At 50.2% G+C, this 15797-nt stretch overlaps 1 protein-coding gene across 8 annotated transcripts in view; it reads left to right on the forward strand.

Annotated features, from left to right (window-relative positions):
* Positions 1 to 15797, forward strand: part of SGMS1 (sphingomyelin synthase 1) — a 287672-nt gene that overhangs the window by 152731 nt on the left and 119144 nt on the right. For 3 of the 8 annotated variants that reach the window (XM_032595243.1, XM_032595241.1, XM_032595242.1), the window contains one exon: positions 15670 to 15750. The exons of 3 other annotated variants lie outside the window; for them this stretch is intronic. The gene's annotated coding sequence lies outside the window, so the exon portion shown is untranslated. Of the gene's footprint in view, positions 1 to 12650; positions 12943 to 15669; positions 15751 to 15797 lie in introns of those variants that run through there. 2 more of the 8 variants (XM_032595245.1, XM_032595247.1) reach the window with 2 other exon arrangements.

Raw genomic sequence — 15797 nt, forward strand, 5'->3', positions numbered from 1 at the left:
CTTTCTCAGCGATGGGGCCCAGTGGTTGGGGGTGAGTAGCTGGGGGTAAGGAACACGTAACGAACACCCACTTGCAATCCAGGGTCTGTTTCCAAACTCTGTCCTGTCATAAACTTAGTTTCCTGTGAAGAGTGTGTGAAGTTCTTAGCCTTGTCGGGTAGGATAACCCAGAACAGTCTCACCGCACGGATTTATAGCTGTTATTTCCGCTTTACTCCTTAGCTCCTTAATCAGCTGTCCTGTGTCGTCTCTGACGTTGTTTGCTTTATATAAAAAGTACTCTGTGAACAGTTTCGGATAGTCTCTTCTCTAAACATAGTATCATCTGCAGGGTGCCTTTTTTTTTTTTTTTTAAATGTTTATTTATTTCTGAGAGGGAGAGAGAGAGGGAGACACAGAATCTGAAGCAGACTCCAGGCTCCGAGCTGTTAGCACAGAGCCCGACGTGGGGCTCAAACTCATAAACTGTGAGATCATGACTGAGATGAGGTTGGATGCTTAACTGACTGAGCCACCCAGGCACCTCCTGTGCCTTTGTATCCTAAGTCCTAGATCACTAATAAAAACCCTGGGACTTTGTAGGGATTTTCAAGAGCTTCCTTCATTCACCAAAGTTTTGGTGTCACCCTTACCTTCTAGGCCCTCCTTTAGATACTTTAGGTTGTGAACTTAAAGGAAGGCACCCCATGGGCTTGATGAGGGATTGCCTGGTCCCGAGCACCTCTTCCCCACTCCCGTCACAGCCCTGGGGGAGGGACAGCGAGTGACTGGCCCCTGTGGACGTCCTGCACGGTCCAGCAGGGTTTTGGGGTGCTGTCATGATAGGGGTCCCTACGTGCTGCTTTTCTTTCTTGCTCGAAATGAAGGAAAAAACTCCTTTCTCTTTTTGGAGAACACACTTGTCAGCCAACGTGCTGTTTATTGTTTCGTGACTTTGGTTTTAACGACTCTTAAGTGTCCCCAGCACTCATTCTCAGAATCCTGACCAGAATGATTCGCTGTGGGGTTTTCCAGTCAGGCTCAGTGAATTTCAGCAGCAGGCAGAGCCTAGCTTGGTGTAACTGCTAACATCACAGTGTTGTTCCCTCTCGGAGCCAGTTTGTGCCAATGATAGTTAGTGTGTTAGCTGAGGTTTTGGAATGCAGACTGAGTAGACCAGTCGCTTTCCTTTGTGCTGGCCATGCGTTCTTTTCTACTTAAGATTTAAGTACGTAAGGGGTTAGGATGGGACTGAACTGGTTCCAGAGCCATTGCAGGGGCGGGAGGTGGGGGGGGGGGAAACGCTCGTGGCCCGAAGATGTTGGCGCATTTCCAGGGAATTGTGAGCGCTGCTCTTGGGAAGACGTAAAGGTTGATGGCTCGGTGCCCTGGCTCCAGAGGGGCTCAGTCCACCAGGTGCTGTCTCCTTGCACTGGTAGCCTTTGTCACGGTGCTGCTTCCCCAGATTTATGGTTTCTCCTTCCAAGGGCTGGTTTGCATGTGGCCCTCCTGGCCTCTGCCTCGTCAATTGCGCCCTTGGTTTCTGATGCTGTCTGGGCCGGTGTCTCTGTTCATCTGCTCTAACGACCGGCCTGCGTGCCTCCTACAGAGGCCCCGATCTGGGTCCTGGGCTATGGCCCTGAGCCAGACAGCGTCCCTCCTCTCATTGCATCCGGAGGGGGAGAAGAGTCACGTGTGCCAGGTATTGGTGAGTTTTAGGAGGGAAAAGAAAGCAGGGCAAGCACGTGGAGGGGGACGGTCAGGATGGCATCTTTGATGCGGGGGTGTCAGTGCTCGCTGGGGGGCAAGCTGCAGACCCGGCGTATCTGACGGAAGTGTGTTTGAGGCCCAAAAACCGCAGTCGCAAAGACCCTCCTCCAGAAAAGCCTGCACTGGTGCCAGCCAAGGGGCCGGCGTGGCTGGACAGGAGTGAGCGAGGGGGGCAGTGAGGTGCGGGTTCAGGGAGGTAGTGAGTCCGGGCCCCACCGCACGGGGCCTCTACTCTTGGTCTCAGTGCGGCCAGAAAGTACCTGAGGCCCTAACACAGGAGCGCCGTGATCGGACTCAGGCTTCAAACGTTCTGGCTGCCGTGTGAAGGGCGTGACATAGGGGACCCGGGGGGAGGCGCAGAGGCCAGTTAGGAGGCTCTTGCCGGAGTGCAGGCCAGCCAGGGAAGCTTGGATAGGGAGCGGGGAGTGAAGGGTGAGCAGGACGTGGTCCGATTCTGGGGATACTCCTGAAGAAGGCTCATAGAATTCGGGTGTGGTCAGGTGTGGATTTGGGAGAAAGAGGCATCCAGGATTTCTCCAGAGATTTTGACCTGAGCTGCCGGTAGGTCGAGTTACCATTTACGGAGATGTGGGAAACATGCAGGAAGAAAATGTTGGGGTTGTGGGGGGCGGGCAAGTGCGTATGAGTTCAGGTACATAGCTTTTGGATATCGAAGTGGGCATACTGAGAGGGTGGTTGGCTGTCTGAACCTGAAGGCTCAGAGAGTCCCCCCTGGGGTTACCTTTTCACTGGCAGTTGTCCGTGGAGGGATGGTACTTAAAACCAGGGGCTTGGATGAGGCCACCCGAAGGGGTCCTTGGGCCTGTGTGGGGGTCTGCAGAGTCCAGACTTTTTACAGCAATCCTAAGACCTACAGTAGAGCTTGTCAGAGGCTGTGTGGGACGTCACAGCAGACTGAATGCGGACACAGACCTGGGAATCGGCCGTTTTCCATTAAGCTGGATATTAAAGAGATTTTCAAGAATGCAAATCACTGCCACTCTTCTTCCAAAATACATGTTTTGTCGTTTTGGAAAATATATTTTTCATTAGAATATGTTACTTTTGTTGGCATGTAATGGGCTTAGCGTTGCTTTTCGATGAATTACTAAATATTTAAAGATTTTCTCAGTTTTCCATCCCAGTAACTATCTATGGATATAAGGCCGCTACACACACGAGCTTTTTGAGCTCCTTAATGGTTTCTAAAAGTGTGAAGAGGTCATGAGATCAGAGCGTTTGAGGACCGCTGACTTAGAGGGGAAATGATAACAGAGGAGACTTGGAGAATTGAACCGAGTGACCCTTTTGGTGCTTGCAGAGATCGGAAAGAGCCCACAAAGGAGAGAGAAAAGGAAGTGCCAGAGGGAAGGGCAGTGGAAGCGAGCTCGGGGTTCTGGGGGCCAAGTAAGGCGCGGGTTTGGAACAGAAGCCAGAGGTCACCTGTGTCGCATGCTGCTGCTAAGCCGTATTAAAGGAGAACGAGAACTGACCGCTGGCGTTGGCCGTGTTGGAGGTCACTATTGATTTTGAAATGGCTAATTCCAGCAGAGGGGACAAGAGTAGGCTCCGGAGAAGGGAAGTGATTTGTATCACAGTTGGGTTCCTCAGGGTGGAAACTGACCTAGACCCTCTCTTCATTTTGAGCCTGGCCTTCAGACTGACCTTGCGTGGGAACCCACCCCAGGCAGACCAGCTGTGTGGCTGGAACAGAGGATGCGGGCACATACCAGACAGAGTTGCCTAATCCCATTTGCAGTGGGTAGGATCTGTTTTTTTTTAAGAGGTATAATACGGGCTGTACCAGTTTCCATTCCCACCAACAGTGTAAGAGGGTTCCCCTTTCTTCACATCCTTGGGGTTTACATAAAAACTTAAAAAAAAAAGGTATACGGGTTGTTTTTTCCTTGAGCTAAGAAACGCGGTTATATGGAGTTAGTTACCAAATAAATTTTCCTTTCTTAAAATTATTGTGTTCTTTCAGAGGAATGACAGGATTCTTTGTATTTCTTGTATATTATTGGTCAGTATCAGAATCAGCATTCTGATGGGTATGATGTGGTACTTTGTGGTTTCCTATGATGATAATGATGTTGAAAATTTTGTCATATGCTTCTTGGCCATTCCTGTGTCTTGTTTCATGAGGTAATCGAGTCAGGTCTTTTGCTTTTTTAAAAAGCTGGACCGTGTGACTTTTTTATTCTTAACTTTTTATGCTTTTTAGTTCTTGAATCACTGCTGTTCTTTATATATTTTAGATATGAGTCCTTTGTCAGATATGTGTAGTGTGAGTGTTTTCCAGTTGGTGGTTGTCCTTTTATTTTCTTAGCTGTGTCTTTCAAAAAGCACAAGTTTTAATTTTGATGAAGTCCAATTTATTGTTTTGTTTTTCTTTTACCCATCGTGCTTTGCCTGCTCTATGGTCACAAAAATACTCTCCTGTTTTCCTGCCTCATAGTTTCAGCTTCTATGGTTAGTTCTATGTGAGGTGTAGGGGTAAGGATTCATTCATCTTTCCATGTGGATATTTATTGGTTTCTGCCCAATTTGTTGAAAAGGCTATCCGTATACCCGCTGAATTATTTTGGTATCTTGGTCAAAAAGAATCAGTTGACCACAAATGCATACATCTGTTTTTTTAATGTTTATTTTTGAGAGAGAGAGCGCGCCAGCAAGCAGGGGAGGCGCAGAGAGAGAGGGAGACACAGAATCCGAAGCAGGTTCCAGACTCCGAGCCATCAGCCCAGAGCCCGACGCGGGGCTCGGACTCAGGAACCGTGAGATCATGACCTGAGCCGAAGTCGGACGCTTAACCGACTGGGCCACCCAGGCGCCCCTTTATTTCCTTTATTCTTGAAGGGTTTTTGTTGTGCATAGAATTCATAGAAAAGTTTCTCTCCCCCCACCCTCCCCTAGTTCTTTTAGGATGTTGTTGGCTGTCATTTGGCCTCCTATTTTTAATGAGCTGTGTGCCATCATTCGTATTACTTCTCTGTGTCTTGTCTTCTCTGGTTACATCTACACATCTTCGTTGTTGTTATCTTTGGTTTTCACGACTGGGCGAGGTTTTCTTGTGGTTAACTGAACATCCTACTGTGGTACATTGCTGTTTTCGCTCAGTTCTGAAAGTCTCTGGCCTGTGTGTCTCTACATATATTTTTCCGCCCCATTCTCTAGACTGGCCTTTACCTTGTAAATTAGACCACTTAGAGCTCTTGGAGGCTCTTTGTAAACCCTTGTTTTTCTCTCCTTGCTTCAGCCTGGACGGTTTATATTGATGTAACTTCAAGTTCACCAGTGCCTTTGCATTATTGTGTCCAAGCTGATAATCTGTTCATCTAATCCAGTATTGTTTATTTCAGACATTGTAGTTTTCAGTTCTAGAATTTCCATTGGTTCTTTCATTTTTGTCTTAATCTCTCCTCGGAAACTTTCCATTTCTTTACCCATTCTGTCATTCTCCGTAAATTCTTCAGTATATTTAGCATTGTTATTTTAAAATCCTTGTCTTCTGATTCCATTTTCTGGGTCATGTGTAGGTCTATTTCTGTGGGCTGATTGGATTATGGATTTACATCTCCCATTTGTATTCATTTTTAATCATATGGCAGGGCATTGCAGATGCTGTATTGTAAAGACATGAATTCTGTTATGTTCCCCCGAGGAACGTTGAGTTTGTTCAAACAGGCAGTTAAATTATTGGCAAATCAGCTCAAATATTACTTCTTATGCTTTGCTCTCTCTGTTTTGCCTGTACCTCCCAGGAAATGTCTTCTTGCCTTGGGAAGCCATCTTCGTGCCTTAAGCCAGGGTCCTTCCGTGCTTCCAGAGGAGCCCGAGGCCTTTCTCAGGCCCCCGGAGCTGCTAGGCAGCTGTTGGAACTGGTCAGCATCCTACAAATGTTTCAACTGTTGTTTTCCTCAGGATCCTTGGACTCATAGTTCTCAGTTTAGCCAACAAATGTGGAGCTTATTTGCAAATTTGGGACTTCACTCTCCGTGGCTTCCTCATTTGGGGGACTTTCTTCCTCAATTTTCTGCCACCCTGGCAGGTCCGTATTCTGACCAGCAAGGCTGTGGTTTGCTCTTTGAGTTCCATCTGCTGTGGCCCAGCATGGTTCCACTCTCATGGGATCAGCCGTATAAATATAAATTATCACTGAGTGTGATTCTCTTCCTTGAAGGGCTGTAGGTGGTTGACTTTCTGCCTGGTTGTTTTCCACCACCTTCAAAGTTTATTTTATATCCGGCCACTGTTTATAATTGTTATTGGGTGGAGGTCAGCTCTGTAATCAGAAAGCCAATCTCCTAAAGAATTTGTTTTGTGTGGTTCATTTCAGTCCTTTATGAAGAAGGGTCAAACCTCTTTCATTTGGAGCTTCAAAATCTCTTCAAGTCATGTCTAATGGATGAAACTGTCGTTACTGGCCTATAGAGCGTTAACTACAAGACAGTATTTTATGAGATACTTAGTGTTTATGAAAAGAAATGTACGATATTAAAATATAATCCAAGATGGGAAATGTGGTAATCGGTCTGATTTAGGCATAGGCTGATGATCGGTTACCACATGAATTGAAATTAAACATACTTAGTATATGTACTTAAAGACTCCAGTGTAAACATCGGAATTAAATTTCAGGTAACTGCGAGGACATTCCTAATGCCTGCCTGCCAATTTCTGACCTATATAAATAACCTTTAAGACAGGACATTGCACTTTTGAAGTTTCTTACCACCCTGAATTCATTTTGGTCACTGAAGTTGGCGAGGTAAGTTTGTGCAGTTCTCAGAGGCCAAGACCAGAGAGAAATTAGGCCAACTTAAAATATATCGTGCTCCAGGAAAAGTAAGAATGTAGTTAGAAGCTGAAATGAACACCTTCAGCATCGGTGTTGGTCCTGTTTTGCTTTTGTGTGGTGTTCACCATGGTAAGATGTATGGGCGTGACGACATTGGTAGGAATGGGTGAACATTTAAGCAGGTCAGAATCAGTTTGTTTGTTTTTTTTTACTCTATTAGCAACGCCCTATTAAATAATAACAGCATTGCCATGTTTCGCATTTTCTGTCTATGTAATATTTCTTTGAAACAGCTTTGAAGAATTGTCTAATCAGATTTTTTGTTTGAGATTACTTAAAAAAACTACAAAAATATGTGGTCATTGTACAAAAAGAAGGAAAACTCTGTTGACCCTTGAACAATGTGGGGGTGGTTAGGGGCACCGACCACCTGCCACCCCAACACGGTTGAAAATCCACGTATACCTTTCGTTTCTCCAAAACGTAACTACTGTTGACCGGAAGCCTTACCTGTAACATAAACAGTAGCTTAACATGTATTTTGTATGTTGTATGTATTACATACTATATTCTTACAATAAAATAAGCTAGAGAAAAGAGAATGTTACTAGGAAACCCATAAGGAAGAGAAAACACATTTACTGTACTGGACTGTATTTACTGAGAAAGCCCACATGTACGTGGACCTGTGCAGTTCAGAGGGTCAACTGTACTGATAGATAAAAGGGAAGTCTATTAAGTTAACCCAGATCCCTCTACCGGGTACAACCACACTGTGGGGCGTACGTCATTTTAGCTACTTTTTCTGTTTTCATTGACACAAGTGGCTTATAGTAGATGTATTTTATAATCTGCCTTATTTCCCTCTTAGTTCAGACAGCTCTGTATGTGTGCCGCTGTCTGTGTTGTTATACGTGCCGTGTGCACGTATTGAAACAAAAAAGAAATTGTGCAGATGCTCATTTAAAATCCATCCAGGTAAATAGCTTTGAATTTTCCGGGGCCTAGGTTAAGCGACATTTTATCATCACCCAAAACCACATTTGTTTCCGTAACTGGTAAGTGTGAGAGAAAACCTCTTTGCAGCTTCTACTTGAACACGCCTAGGAACAGGTTTCCTGCCCGTCCTCTGTTGAACGCAGGGCCACACTGCCTTGTGGCACGTGAACACTGTCCTCTCTCTGGCTTCATCACATGGTACATGGGACAGGCTGGATAAGCTCTAGAGCTGCTCTGCAGAATCGTGCTCTGCTGATTTGGTGATGACCAGGCGGGTCTCGGGGCAGAGCAGCATCTTGAAACACCAGAGCCTCCTGTTTAGTGCAGCTCTCGTCACCAGCCTCGTGTGTAGGTGTTGAACAAGGCAGCTTTCTGGAGTTCACGGTCGACAAGGGAGGCAGGCGTTGAGCTAGGAAGGAAGTATCAGCATGCCAAGAGTAGTGAAGAAGTTCAGTGTCAGGGGCGCGCAGGGCAAGTGTCTTGACCTCATCTGGGGTGTTTGAGAAGAGCTTCTTGGAGGAAAAGGTGGTTAGATTGACCCTTGTGTGAAGAACAACAGTTAGGAAGGAAATGGCACAGGAAGTCAGAGTTTTCCAGGTAGGTGAGCTGGCCAAGATGGACGTCGGGATTCATTCGGCTGCCTCTCTTCCCGACAGTTTTCTTCTGTAGTTACTTTGGGAACATTGGGGTGATATTTCCCATAATTGCCCGTATAAAACATGGCATCCGTGTTATTATGTGGTAAGACTGGGCTTACCTGTTCATGAGTCATAATCCACACAATATTTTACGGGTTGGTTCTTTGAATCTTAATAACTTGGGATGAGCTAATGCCGAACACACGCATCCCTCGAGTCTCTTCATCCAGTGGTCAGGCTGAGCGCCCACAGGACCGGTGCTTGTGGGGGTGGCCCCACGTGAGGGGACCGTTACGTCGCCCCAGGATTTTACGGCGGCTGTCGCATTTTGTCTTTGCTTCTTTAGTATCACCTCGGTTTTGTATGGAGGTCAGGTGGCCGTGGAGGCCAGGGGCTGGCAGACAACAGCAGGAAGTCCCAAGTCTGGCCTGACACCTGTTGTTGTCAATATGGTTTTATTGGCACGTGGCCACGCCCACTCGCTTGCGTGTTATCGGTGATGCGTTCGCACGGTGATGACAGAGGTGAGTAGTTGCGGAAGATTCTGTGCGCCCTGCACACTCCTCGGGCCTGTATGGAGAACGTTTGCTGGCCACTGGCCTAGGCACGATCCATAATCCAACGCCCCACAGTTTCTTCATTTTGGTGGGTATTTCTTTCTTCTCATGCTGTCCGTAGCCAGCCCGCCGTTTGTCCTTATTGTCCGGTTTTGCTCTTTCTTCTCTCCTTCCTGACCAGTTCCCGCAGGCTGAGCCAGTAACCGCGCGGCTGACATCACATGACCTCATGTCACAGCGCATCAGTGTCCCTCTTTGTTTTCGGCTCTTCTCTGCTTACGTTTTGTCCACTGCTCAGTCTCGGGAGCTCTTCCCATCATGTCTCGCTTCCTAGAGGCCTCGAGGAGAAAAGGCACAGATTGTGGCTCCACGAAAACTGTTTGGGGCCGAGCCCTCCACTAGAAAGGAGCTTACCTGAGGCACGTCCGTGTGCTTCTCTGAATTATCTGAACCTCAGGTGGTTTTTCTGGAAATGGGGCATCAGGGTGGTTGGGAGGACGAAGGGACAGAAGTGCTGTTGTGTCTGTGATTCGTCCTTCTCCGTAGAGCTGACCGTGCCGGGTGGCCGGCTTCCTTCCTGTTAGTACCTCTGGGAAAAAGAGAATGCTGGTTTTCAACTTATTGTGGAACAAACGCGGCCTGTTTTTATTTCGAGATTTTGGCTCAGGCAACACCAAGGAAACTATTCTTATTAAATACGGTTTGAATAGGAAAGCACGAAGCTCACGTTATCTGCATTAAAGTACCTCCATCACACACACGCACACAAACCAGTTTTCCTGAATGAAAGCCCTTTGAGTGTATTTTGAAAACCGGAAGCACTGCATTTGGAGAGTACACGCAAGTTCAAGTGATAAGCCAGGGAATTAGAGCCCTTTTTATTCCCGGATGACAGAGCATGGGGGAAATTTTGTCCCCATCCTTGTCTGCGGTGGAAGTATCGTGCAGCTGATAAAAACTCAGGCTTTGCCAGGCCGGAGGCAGTAGACGCCACCGGCATCCCTCGGCCGTCGTGCATGAATAACGCAGCGACTGACGCCCAGGAATTCTCGGCCACTTAGATTAGGGTGCTCCAGCGGCCAAGGTTGCTTGCGTGCGTTTCACACATTTGGGAAGGAGATCGTGTTTTTAGATCTAATACAGAGAAGAAAGTAGAGGAATGACCTCGTCTTTCAGATGGCACCTGACGGCGAGGTAGAAGAGTGTTCTAGAAGGACGCACTCTGCAGACATGTTGTTGCACGAGTCGAGTCGCTTACGTGCTCGCATCCCTTTGGGTTTCCTTTTCCATAAAAGAAATATTTACCTTTTTCCTCAAAGATCTTGGCACCACCCATTTGGGCTTTAGAAGTGCCTTGTGTCAGGGTTTGTGAGGATGGACAGATGGGCTGGTGCCTCTGTTTCTCATCGGTCTTCGGACCGGCGGGTGGACCAGTGGTGGTTAGCCCTCCGGAAAGAGGTTTAATTAGAAGTAAAACCCAGCAGGTTTTCTTTCCCTTCTCCCAGGGAAGGTTCCAGATGGAAACCTGAGGCCACAGGGAGTAGGGGGTTCCTGCCAGCCCTCTGCTGAGTGGGTGGTCCCTGAATAACCGTGCCTGCGTTCTCAGTAACTCGGCCTCAGTTTCCTCTTCTGTCAAGCCAGGATAATGATAGCGTCCCCACTCCTCATGCCGTCGTCCGCGTCAGTGAGTTAGTGCGCGTGAAACATTTGGAAGAGAGGCCCGCGTGCGGTGAGCAGTTTGTTTTAGTTGCAGCAATATTTGTATTAGTAATACTCTGTCCAGGCGCTCACGTGCGTTTAAAACATGCAGGTTGGATACCGTCCTGTCCAGGTAACACCCGTAGTGGCTTAAGTCCATGCCGAGGAGACAAGACTGCCAGCTCCAAGCGAGGAAATGAGCCTTTCGTTCTTCTTGCTTTGTTTTAAACATGTATTTATTCTTGGTCCTGAGGAAAAGATTAGGAAGGAGAATGGTGAATGAATGACCACCGTTTTTTGTTTGTTTGTTTGTTTGTTTGTTTGTTTGTTTGTTTTAATTGCTTTTAGGCTGTGGGAAGGGTCCCGTGACGGGAGTTCTGGAGGGCACCGCTTTGCTTTGGTAACGCCCGCTGCTGGGGTAGGGGCCGTGTCATCACGCACAAAAGCAAGCTGCTGCTTATTTTAAACACGGAAGTTTCTCGCAGAAAAGAGAACTCCGGTCTGCGTTCCTAACAGCCTCCCACACGTGAGGGGTCCCCCCGTCTGCGGTGTCTGCTGGCTCAGATGAGGTCACTTCTGCCAGAGACACGAGGACACTCGACTTGCTTGGGTCAATGGCTCCCGACGCGCAGCCCGGAGCACAGCGCTCCGCCATCGGAGGGAAGCCCGGAGTGTCCGTGGGACGGGTCCGTGGGACGGGTCCATGGGCTTCGGGGCGGGGCTGTGTGAGACAGCGGGAGGGACACGCCGGCACCAGCCGCTCTTCCCCACCTCGTGTGTATTTAAAAAGGAAAAAAGCAGATCATTGGTAAGAAAAGGCAGCCGACTTTAGGGGCATCTCCGTTTCCTCCGAAAACGCCGGGCCTCGCTTTGGGAAATGAAGCGCACGTTTAATACGAACGGGTCCTCGAGGTTGTTTCTTTCTCTTGCCACAGAGCTCGCTGTTTCCAAGTACGAGCTTGATAGCGTTGTGGAAAGGCCTCTCCAGGCTTGTCCCTCACGGAATATCTGATCCCACTGACTTCGCTGTTCCTGGTTGAAGCTGGAGTCGGGTCGATGGGGGGACGAAGGGGCCGGGGAAACAGGAGGTCCGGGTTCCGCGCTTCTGAGTGAGCCTGGACGGGTCGGCCCCTTGGAGTGTTTGGGTCCCGTGTGTCGTCACCTGTCACGGCGAGGCTAGGCCTGGGAGATGAACGAGGATTCCCCGGCTCTGAAACGATGCAGTTGTCCATCCCCCGACCGGTGTCTGCGGGCAGCGAGGGGGCCTGTTGCGGTAAGAGGTCCCTGGCTCAGTGAGTTAGTCTTAGCTACGTGCTCCGCTTGGGAACTCCTCTTGGGTTGCTTTGTAAAAGTTACTGGTACTTGCTCAGGGGACTTGAGGACATTTCTCTTTGGTTCTTAAGGAGCCCCTACTAGCAAGAGTTAGATGGGACTTTGGATGTTTTACTTCTTATGCTGTTCTCAAAACCACTAATACAGAAAGTCTCCAGCTCGTATCTCTGAACATGAGTTTCATAAAGTGCTGAAGTCTGTTCCATCACATTTGAAACACTCTTTCGTTCAAATTGTTCTACGAGGGGTAGGATCCCGGCATAGCGCCTGTGGTGATCAAAATCCTCTTGCCGGGGGCGCCGGGGTGGCTCAGTCGGTGGAGCGTCCGACGTCGGCTCAGGTCATGATCTCGTGGTGGGTTTGAGCCCCGCGTGGGGCCCTGGAGAGCTGACAGCTCAGAGCCTGGAGCCCGCTTCGGATTCTGTCTCTCCGTCTCTCTCTGCCCCTCCCCCGCTCACGCTCTGTCTCTCCCTCTCTCAAAAATAAATACACATTAAAAAGAAATCCTCTTGCTGCTTTAAATGTGCACGTGTTCGGCATGTTCAGTAACAGCCTCTGCAGTGCCACCGGGTGACCAGACCACCATTTGTAAGACCGCTGCTTCCTCGGTCAGCGTGTTCCGTTACATCCTCTGTGTGGCAAGAACAGGCCCAGAGGACATGTGCGGTCAGAGAGGAGTCTCGGGTCTGAGTCAGAGACCGTGGATGGGTAGGCCCCTCTCCCGGGCCCCGGCCCCGGGGCCTCCCTCTTCCTTCCCCCTCCTGTCTCGGAGGCGCCCGTGGTTGCGTCAGCCTCCCTTGCCGACTTCCCTTCCGTATGAGTTACCCGGAGCCGCAGGACGCTGTCGCGGCAAACCGGCTTACTCAGCGCACACGCTGTCTCGCGGCGTCTGCGGGTCGGGAGTCCGGGTGTGATTTCGCGGGGGACGAGTTTAGGGCGGCAGTCAAGGCGTCTGCCAGAGCTGCTGTGTCACGTGAGGCTCGACCGGGGAAGGCTCTCCTCGTCAGCTCCCGGGACTGTTGGCGGTCTCTCGTGGGCTCTGGGACCGAGGCCCTGCTCCGTGTTAGCCGTGAGCCGGACGCTGCCCTCGTGTGGCTCTTCCTCAAAGCCAGCGAGGGAGGGAATCTTGCAGCCGAATGGACGAATGGACACTCCAGGCTTCCGGGAGGTAACCGCATGTATCTCGTCGTGTTCGCTTGCTCCGTCCGTCACGAAGAATCTCAGGTCTTACCCTGCTCAGGGGGCGGCTGTGACACAGGCGTGGGTGGTGAGACACAGGGGCCTTGGGGCCGTTGGAGCCGGCCACATTTGAGGCCGCCTGGGCGCGTGGACACCGCCCTGTCTGTGCATTTTCCCTCTTCACCGGGAGCTTGCTTCTCGTCCCTTCCGCCTCCTTTCCTTCCTCCCGCCCGCAGACAGTCCAGCCACCGGGGGCGGCCTTTCCTCCTCCTCTGCTGCAGAGATGCAAGGACGGGGGGCAGGGAGCTGGCCCTGGTGAGCCTCCCGGGACGGCTGGCACTTAGAGCGTGTGACACATTCCCTAGCAGGCGTTTCTGGGTCATAATGTGCTTTACATCAAGGACCCGAGTGGGGTCCTTTCTGCTTTGGTGTCTCTGGTCACTGCCGTCTCCAAGCACGTGCTGAACCCCAGGGTGAGTTCACGTTCCCGGTGCCGTCCTCCTACGGTCTCTCGCTGTGACCGTGCTTGAGTTTCTCATTTAGAATCGTCAGTGGTTTCCGCCCTCTTACTCTTCGGCTCTGTTAACTGATGTCTGGTAGCATCATCTCTTCAGGCGTGTTCGGGGCGTTTCTTGCCTTTCTCGGGCCTGCTCTCGGTCCGTGTCTCGCTGCTCGTCCTCGCCGCGGGGGGGCCGTGTGCTGTCGGGGTGAAGCGGCGGGAGCCAAGCCCGGCCGCCTGGGTTCGAACCCCAGCTCTGCCATTTAGTAGCTGGGCGGTGTCGAGCGTGTGATTCCGTTTTGTTTCTGTGTGCTGGGTGTGAACGTTTCCGGGTTTTCCACCGGCCAACAGACCTCGGTGGGGGCTGCCGCTCTCTCTTTGCTCCCAAGATCTGTATGTGTAACGATCGGAGCGGCCTGCGTGTGACTGCCAGATGAACCGTTTCTTCAAGCCCTCTTCTGGCCTCCTGGCAAGGTGGCTGGAGATACTTGAGCTCACGAGGACACCTCTTGTTTCGGTGACATTGCCCGTCCCTGCTGGCCTCCCCGGGACGAAGATGGTGGACTTCCTCCAGCAGCGGCAGCATCCAACGAGACCTTGGTTGCCGTGGGCTTCACTAAAGCGTTTGCGGGCGCCCTGTCTCGGAGCCCGTGTCACCGCACTGAGCTGTGGTGCTGCTGCTGGCAGAGTCTCTCGAGGAGGAAAGCGAGGCTTACAGCCATTCAGCAGCACGCCCAGGGGCTTCGTTGCTCTGTGCGTCCGCAAAGCACATGCTCTCGATGACCATAGGACGCTGTCGCCCTGCGAGGAAGCTCGGACCCGTCTTAGCGAACTAGCTCCCTGGGGGAAAAGGGGCGAAGGGTCCGAAACGACACGCCTCGGGGGCACCCGAGCTTTCATCCACTTGCGCGGCCTCGGTGCCCGTGCAGGTGCTGTCCTTGCCCCTGCGGGCCGGAGCCTCCGTGCAAAACAGGAGTCGTTCTCCTCAGACAGGTGTTTGCACGGCGGCTGTGGAATCTTCACGTCGTATAAGAAGCAGGATCGAGAAGGGCTGGGCTGTCAACATGCTCAGCCAGGAGTCCCACATCCAGGTTATTCTAAGTGCGGCAGCTAAGTTAATTGCTCGTATTCTGGTGAAACTACCACTGCACTGCGTTCCTTTAAAGGCACTTCACCTCAAGCACGTACGACCCCTTCTCCCACCCCGGGACTTAGCACAGCACCTGCTGCCAGATGGGTCGTTCGTTAACGTCAGTAGCGGAAGTCGCTTATTCTTGCGAATAACCACCGTGGTGGTAAAGTACTGACTTGGAGGAGGAATTTCATGCCATGTACCTATTAAAATAGTTTCCATTGAAGTGAGGACAGCAGGTCTTGTGAAAAAAAAAAAAATCAGCTCTAACCTGTAACAAGACAGATTTTCTTGTGTGCATTGTATGCTGGTTTTGAGGGTAAAAAAAGAGTAATCAACTTATTCCGAGCAGTCAGCGTCACCGGGGTGAGTCCCAAACAGGGTGGTGTAGGCGGGGTCAAGGAGCACTGTTTTTCACATAGAAAGTTCTGTTTAAAAGTTGGTGTTGGGGCGCCAGGGGGGCCTAGTCAGTTGAGCGTACGACTCTTGATTTCAGCTCACGTCATGATCTCGCGGTTCGTGCGTTCGAGCCCCGTCCCGAATTCTGCGCTGACATCGAGAAGCCTGCTGGGGATTCTCTCTCTCTCTCTGCCCCTCCCCCTCTCATGCTCACATGCTCTCTCTCTCTGTCAAAATAAATAAATAAACTAAACAAAAAAGTTGGTGTTGCCTCTCTTGTGGGTCTTTTTCTTTTTTCTGGAAAACACAGCTGACAGATCCATACTGTTGTTGGTGAGGCCGGAATGTGAAGCTAGCCTTGGTGACAGGCCGCCTGCCATCCTCGGTGCGGCTTTTCTTTCCCGCAGATGCCTGCCGAGTACTTGGCATTGCATTGCACACCAGAAGGATTAGCACCGGTGGAAATGATTCATTCCCTCTTTCAAGAATTTAGCATCAAGAAAAGGAACGCGGTGCCGATATGAGGAATGCTCACAAATGCACAGCGAGGGCTTTCTATGTGCACGAGTGAAGGCTGTCCCCTAAGATGGGCGTTTTTATTTGACACTCCTTTCAGAGCAGCTTCGGAAAGTTTGATGTTCTTGTCCAAAGTCTGATTTGAACCTCTCTCCAAAATGTTCACATAGGGAAGGAGTCTGGATTTGAAGGGGTCTAAGCCATCATTGCAGTTGGAGCCGTGAATTTAACAGGCTACCGTACTTGCATTAGTAAGTAAACACGATCGTTGCCGTCATGTCGTGGGGACATAGGCTCC

Source organism: Lynx canadensis, chromosome D2, assembly GCF_007474595.2.
Source record: "Lynx canadensis isolate LIC74 chromosome D2, mLynCan4.pri.v2, whole genome shotgun sequence".
NCBI lineage: Eukaryota > Metazoa > Chordata > Mammalia > Carnivora > Felidae > Lynx > Lynx canadensis.